Source organism: Ctenopharyngodon idella, chromosome 22 (genome assembly GCF_019924925.1).
Source record: "Ctenopharyngodon idella isolate HZGC_01 chromosome 22, HZGC01, whole genome shotgun sequence".
Classification (NCBI taxonomy): Eukaryota; Metazoa; Chordata; class Actinopteri; order Cypriniformes; family Xenocyprididae; genus Ctenopharyngodon; species Ctenopharyngodon idella.
In genome coordinates, this window is record NC_067241.1 from 937,033 (window position 1) to 943,612 (window position 6,580).

Below are 6,580 nucleotides of genomic sequence, written 5' to 3' on the forward strand. Positions count from 1 at the left end.
AATAATTTCCCGAAATGTAATTTGTGTGGAAATATTACGAAGTCTATACATGGAATGTTAACACAGGCCAGAGATAGAAAACACTGAATACGGACACAAAGAGGAGAACAGAGACGTGCCAGCAGAGAAAAATATCAGGCACAGCAATCTCACTGTTCATGATGCCCGCAATATTGGAAGAAAAATATAAATATTGAATTGGGGGTGGGGGTTTATATAGATGTCTGTATAAAGTGAACTGACTGTCTTCAGAAAAGTTTCGATGGCATTATCTTTTCCTCTTACCTCCATATAATGCCTGTTTAAAAGTTTAGTCTCTCTTTAGGGTTTGAGAATAGAGTGCCTGCACTCTACGGCTCAGGTCCCGCAGCCAGCATAGCAGCAGATGGATTCAATCACAGAGTGTTACAACTGGTGGCTGTAAGCAAGCGCGCACGACGAGGAGGATAGAAGTATAACAATCTTTAATAAATCCACAGGAAAGGTAATCCACATACAGGTTCAACAGGGAGACAACCACACCATACAAGAACGATACCGGACAATACTAGACAGGAAACACAGGGCTTATATACACAGGAACACAAGGGGGTGATTGGACACAGCTGAATGTGATGATTGGAGTGCTCAGTAACCATGGTGATTAACTAGTGGCGGGAAATGGAACAACACAAGTCCAAAACAAGTCCAAAACAGAGTGCACATGTAACATATCGCCCTCTCCCGGAAAGGCGCGTCCTCGCGCCGTGGAGAGGGGAAGATGCAGATGGGATGCTGAAGATGGTGTAGGAGGCGGCTCAGGAGGCGGACGGCTAACCGGGAGGAGGCGGAGTGCAGGATTCCAGGGTGGTGCAGGTGATGGAGAAATCCAGGGAGGTGCAGATGGTGGTGAAATCCAGTGAGTAGCCTTGAGCAGGGGAGTCGAGGTGATGCTCCAGGCCACAGCCAGGACGGCGACCCACGGCGGCGTTGCTGAGGGAGGAGCCGAGGTGGTGAAAACTCTCCAAACAACCTTGGGAGTGCGTGGAAGCAGCGCAGCTGATGGGAGTGGAGCCTTGGGCGAAGACAGAGAGCCGAGAGGAGCGGAGTGATGCCGATGGGTCTTGGAGTCCGCGACGGAGTGGCAGCGACGGCCCCTCGGGCGGAAGCAGGGTACCGAGGGCTGAGGTGGAGCTGGAACGACTGAGGGCCGAGGCGTAGTCTGAGGGAAGGCGGAGTCAATCGGAGCCGTAGGGGTGGAGGGTCGGAGAGCCTCGAACGACCCCGTAGAGTCCGTGGCGATGTAATTGCGATGTCTGACCCAGGCGGAGTCGAGGGTCCGAGGGAGTCCAGTGGAGCCGAACGCTCGATGGTCTCTGCTGTAGACGAGGGTGGAAGGAGCAGCGGCAGAGGAGTCAGGACGATGAGCCGAGGTGTTACAATGGGATCTGAGGCCGGAGGCGGAGCCGCAGGATCTTCATCGCCTGAAGCTGGCTCACAGCAGGCCCCAGATGTAGCCACGCCACTGAGAGGAGGCTGGTGTAGAGCTGAGGGAGTGATGGGAGACAGCAAGGGCTGGGTAGAAGGCATGGTAGAGGGCTGGAGAAAGGGCTGGTGAACAGAGGGACTGGAAAATAAAAAATCTTGAATAGGGGTTTGGAGAGGAGGTGGGAGAGGGGAGGCTGGGCGGGACCAGTTCATCCAAAATAGAACAGACAGTCTCAGAAGGAATTAAAGGAGGTAGGGAATCTTCTCCAAACTCAAAACAACAGTCATTAGTGCATGCCTGGAACTCACTTTCAGTGGCGGGAGTGTGGGCGGGGCTCCATTCCAAACCCTCGTCTTCCCTCACTGCCTCCCTCGGCGATGGATGTTGCAGCGAACTCACACACCTGGTCAGGACACGCTGTGCTCCGGCTCCGCGGCGATGTTATGCTCAGTTGTTCCACTCATCGCTGGCTCTTGCATCGCAGTGGAGGCGGGCTTTCTGTCTTCGGTGGCGTCGCGCTGACTTTCCACGCCGTCTGGAGGTTCCTGGCTGGGCACTGGAGTGGGACTGGCGTCGTTGTCGCAGAATCCCACGGTCATAGACGATCCACATGACGCCAGCACCCACTCCACGTATTCAGGGAAGCTCCCTCGAGGCCCTTCCCCGGACAGCTGCGCTTTGGTGGCGGTGTTGAGGCCGGCAAACAGAAAGTTGCAAAGGCTGCTGTCCGGGAAATGTGTAGCTGGTGCTAGGGACAAAAAATCGTCCACATGTGCCTCAAGGGAGCGGTCCTTCTGCTCAAGGCAGATTAACAGAAATGCGGGTGTGTACATTGTGACGGGAACGAAAAGTGAAACACGATAAACACTGACACGGAAAACAAAAAACACGCCGCAATCTGTTTAACTGTTTCGGTCCGGTATTCTGTTACAACTGGTAAGCAAGCGCGCACGACGAGGAGGATAGAAGTATAACAATCTTTAATAAATCCACAGGAAAGGTAATCCACATACAGGTTCAACAAGGAGACAACCACACTATACAAGAACGATACCGGACAATACTAGACAGGAAACACAGGGCTTATATACACAGGAACACAAGGGGGTGATTGGACACAGCTGAATGTGATGATTGGAGTGCTCAGTAACCATGGTGATTAACTAGTGGCGGGAAATGGAACAACACAAGTCCAAAACAAGTCCAAAACAGAGTGCACATGTAACACAGAGGTGGGTGAAGCAAAGGGAGAGTCTTATGAGATTCTTTCCCTATTTGATCTGCTATTACTAATGTGCGAGGCCTAATTCTATGGGATTAGATGCAGAGAGTATGAAGGCATGTGTTTTTAGTAGGGCTGTGAAGCGATCAAAATATTTTATCTAATTAATTACAAATTAATCACACATCGAATTTGGCTGACAAATTACTCCCAAGAGATAAAGTCATTGTTGTGTAAAGCATCAAATAGACATTACAAAAAGTTGCTTCAGCAAGAAATATTTTATTTGATTCAACATAGAATTTATTACACATACACTATACCTCATACTCTGAACTATACCTTTAATGTTAATTATTATTATTAGTATGGAAATATGAAATTATTTCTTTAATGAAATGATACTATAAATAAGAAACTAAAACTGCCACTAGGTGGCGGTAAATGTCTTAGGGTACGTTTACACGACAACGATGTACTAAAAACAGGAAAAGTTTTTTCTTTGTACAGATGACAACATTATCAAAACTATCCCTGTTCACACGGATCTGCAAAAATGACTAAAAGCGCTGTATTACACATGCCAAACAAGTAGTTGGCGATGTCACTTTGTAAAGAAAGACTACATTCGCGTTTGTGCATGCGCACACACATTCTTTTACAGGGCTCTTGCACCAAACGCGCATGCCTATACACCTTAATTTTACAGTTTACTGCATTTTGATATTCTTCTCGTTATCCACTCTTCTCGCTATATTGGCTAATAAATCGGAAGTCTAGCACATTCACAGAAAACTTTGAAAAATAAGGTTCATAGACTAAACACATAATACACATGTGCATGACATCACCGTTTTCACAGATTTGCGTTTTTTGCAGTTTACACGGAGATGACAATGGTAGCGTTTTCAAAAACTTGCACTTTGAAAACTGTTTTCAAAAGTTTGTGTTTTCAGGCCACCAAAACACTGTTGTCATGTAAATGAATGGTCAAAATGCATAAAAAGTTTTCTGTTTTTAGTTGAAAACTGTCGTGTAAACAGCCCCTTACTGATTAAATCACTGAGTCATTCAGTCATTCATTCATTCATTCATTCATTCAATTTGTTCAAACAGCTGATTCATTCAGTGACCGGTCGGTATCGGTCTGTGCAGCACGGCTTCCAATAAGCCTAATGTTTCACCCGATACGTTCAAAAGTCAGATTCAGAAATGAAACACCGCTGTGTAAACAGTTCTGCTTTGTATTCCTTTGCAAAATTGAGCAAAACATATTAAAAAAAATATTGTCTAAAATAACACAATATTCACTTATTTATAAAATCAATATCACATTTGCACTCGTGCAGCACTCGTTGCTTGTGTGATATAGCTGAACTATATCATATGATGTAATCTTGTAATCATATCTTGAATTTTACTGACATTCTAACTACATTCTATAGGCTTCATCACGCAGTAAGTTGTTGCCCTCCATCATTTTTGTCATCAATCAACCGTATGAAATATCAGATGACCTACGTATGTCTGGGGCGGGGCAAGTGTGTTAAATGCATTAATAATTTTAACGCATTATTTTTCACCATAATTAATTAATCGAATTAATGCTTTAAATGGACAGCCCTAATTTTTAGATCTGCCTCCTCTGCTGGCCCGCAAAATAGCAAGGCTCTGTGGTGGCGATCTCTGGAACCCGACGGGAAGCGGTTTTTGCCCTAGTTGTGAACCCTTCCTAGTTGTAGGCACCTTTGTGAGTGTTGGAGACTAGAGAGCTCTTTTTTTTTTTTTTTTTTCCTCGGGTTTGACTAAAGAGCACTTAGCTGGCTCCCCTTGATAGCAATGTTTTCATGGTTTAGTGTAAGTGGAACCCTTAATAGTAGGATTCCCAACTCCTATGAGAGAGCTCGGTTTGTTGCTGAAGTTTCAGTTTAGAGCATTTATAATGGAGCGGCTAGCAATTTTGCCTAGCACCGTTATACTTTTTTGGTCGGTTCACCTTGGGCAAACCCCTCCTGTTGCACAAAACCTCTGAGTGCTGGAGCCTAGAGACCAAATCATATTACAGGTTTTACAATGATTGTAGCTAGCCTTAGCTGGTAGCTCCCATTGGTCATTTAGGATGAGCATGGAGTAGAACCTTCTTGGTTATGGTCAAGGTCTTTTGCTCCCTGTAATGAGCTTGTTCTGACTTCAGCAGTTGAAGGCAGTGGACTGGGTTGTAGGCTCTTTTTGATCCTCCCCTGTTAACTGTCTTCAAGGTAGGCATCGCTAGGTCTCCTCTCGCTTTAGAGAGTTGTCTTGCTGAGGCCTCTGCCCCCAGAGCTCCACCTGGATATCAGTATTGAGTTGTCAGGCTCCTTTTCAGCCTCCTTCTTAAGCAGTCCTTGGCATAGAATGTAGCTAGGTCTCCTCTCGCTTTAGAGAGTTGTCTTGCTGAGGCCTCCATTCTTAGAGCTCAGTGGCTACAATGGGTTGTATGGATCTCTGTGAGCCTCCCTGGTGGAACCAAACTTAGGGAAGTGTTGTTAGGTTTTCTGTGAATTTAGAAAGTCATCATTCTGAGAACTCCACATTAGGTAACTGGTGCAAGTTCTATGGAGGGTTGTTATGCCGAAGCTTTGACTCTGAGAGGCTCCTGATGCTCCTGTCTGCCTTGCTGCTGAGTGGTTTTAGTGTTTGTAGCTCCTTATAGCTTTGTTTTGAGCTTTATTTACTATCATTCCTTGTTGTTTATATTGTTAAATATAACTTACTCATCATCATATATCTGATATTGTCTAATGTTGTCTGGTATTGTCCCAAGGTTTTTTTTCTCCGTTCTGTTGGAGTTTGGGTTCCTTGCCACTGTCACCTCTGGCTTGCTTAGCCGGGATACCAAATATTAAACAATATTACTGATCTGCCTGCACTGACACCACTGTATGCAAACTGAACTGAGCTGGACAATGACATCACTGTTTTCTCCAAAGCTGCTGTATATGAACTAAATTAATAACTAATGATTTTTACAATGGAAATAAATCAATACTGAACTAACTTAAGCTAGACAATGACACTATTTTCTTTTAGAGCTGTTATACAGTCAAAATTATTTCCTGCTGTCACTGTAAAGCTGCTTTGAAACAATCTGGATTGTAAAAAGCGCTATATAAATAAAGGTGACTTGACTTACATCACATAAATCTGACATAGCTAGATTTTAATCTAAATCGTTATCGCTAGCACAATGCGTTAGCATTTCGCTAACCTGTTAACTTGTCATCTGTGCTTACCATCTTTTTTTCTCTCACGCGCTCCTTTTTCTACGAGTCCATCAAACAACTGTGGTAAGCTGGAATCAGTCAACAAACACAGTGAGTCATGTCATTTTCTCCTGTTGTGCCTCCTTGGTAAGCAGTCCTTAGCATTGTAGTGATTTTGGATTAGCCTCAAACGAGGACACCACAAATGTAGTTATTTATGGTCTTAAATATTAATATTAATATTTTGTAATAATATTAAGGTAACACTTAAAGGGTTTTAAAAGTTGTTTGTTAATATGTAATAAGTACGTTAAAAAAAGGATTATAAATCATTGATAAGCAGTTATAACTGCATGAATAAAAAGGGCGACTATAACGCAATACCTGCCAAATAGTGAGCCATTTTTAACCCACATGTTATAAATGCTTAATAAATGTATTTATTCACACTTATTTAACTCAAAACCAGATTCTTGATTTATTTCATGATGCAGAAAAAAATGACTATCATAATTAGACTGAAGGGTGTTGTATTTGTGGTTTTCTTATGAATATCTCATGACTGCCACTTTTCTTACTATGTTGCTCACCAGAAGTCTTACCCATGATACTCTGCAAAAAGGTCATGATGCCTATCCACAGCAGTGT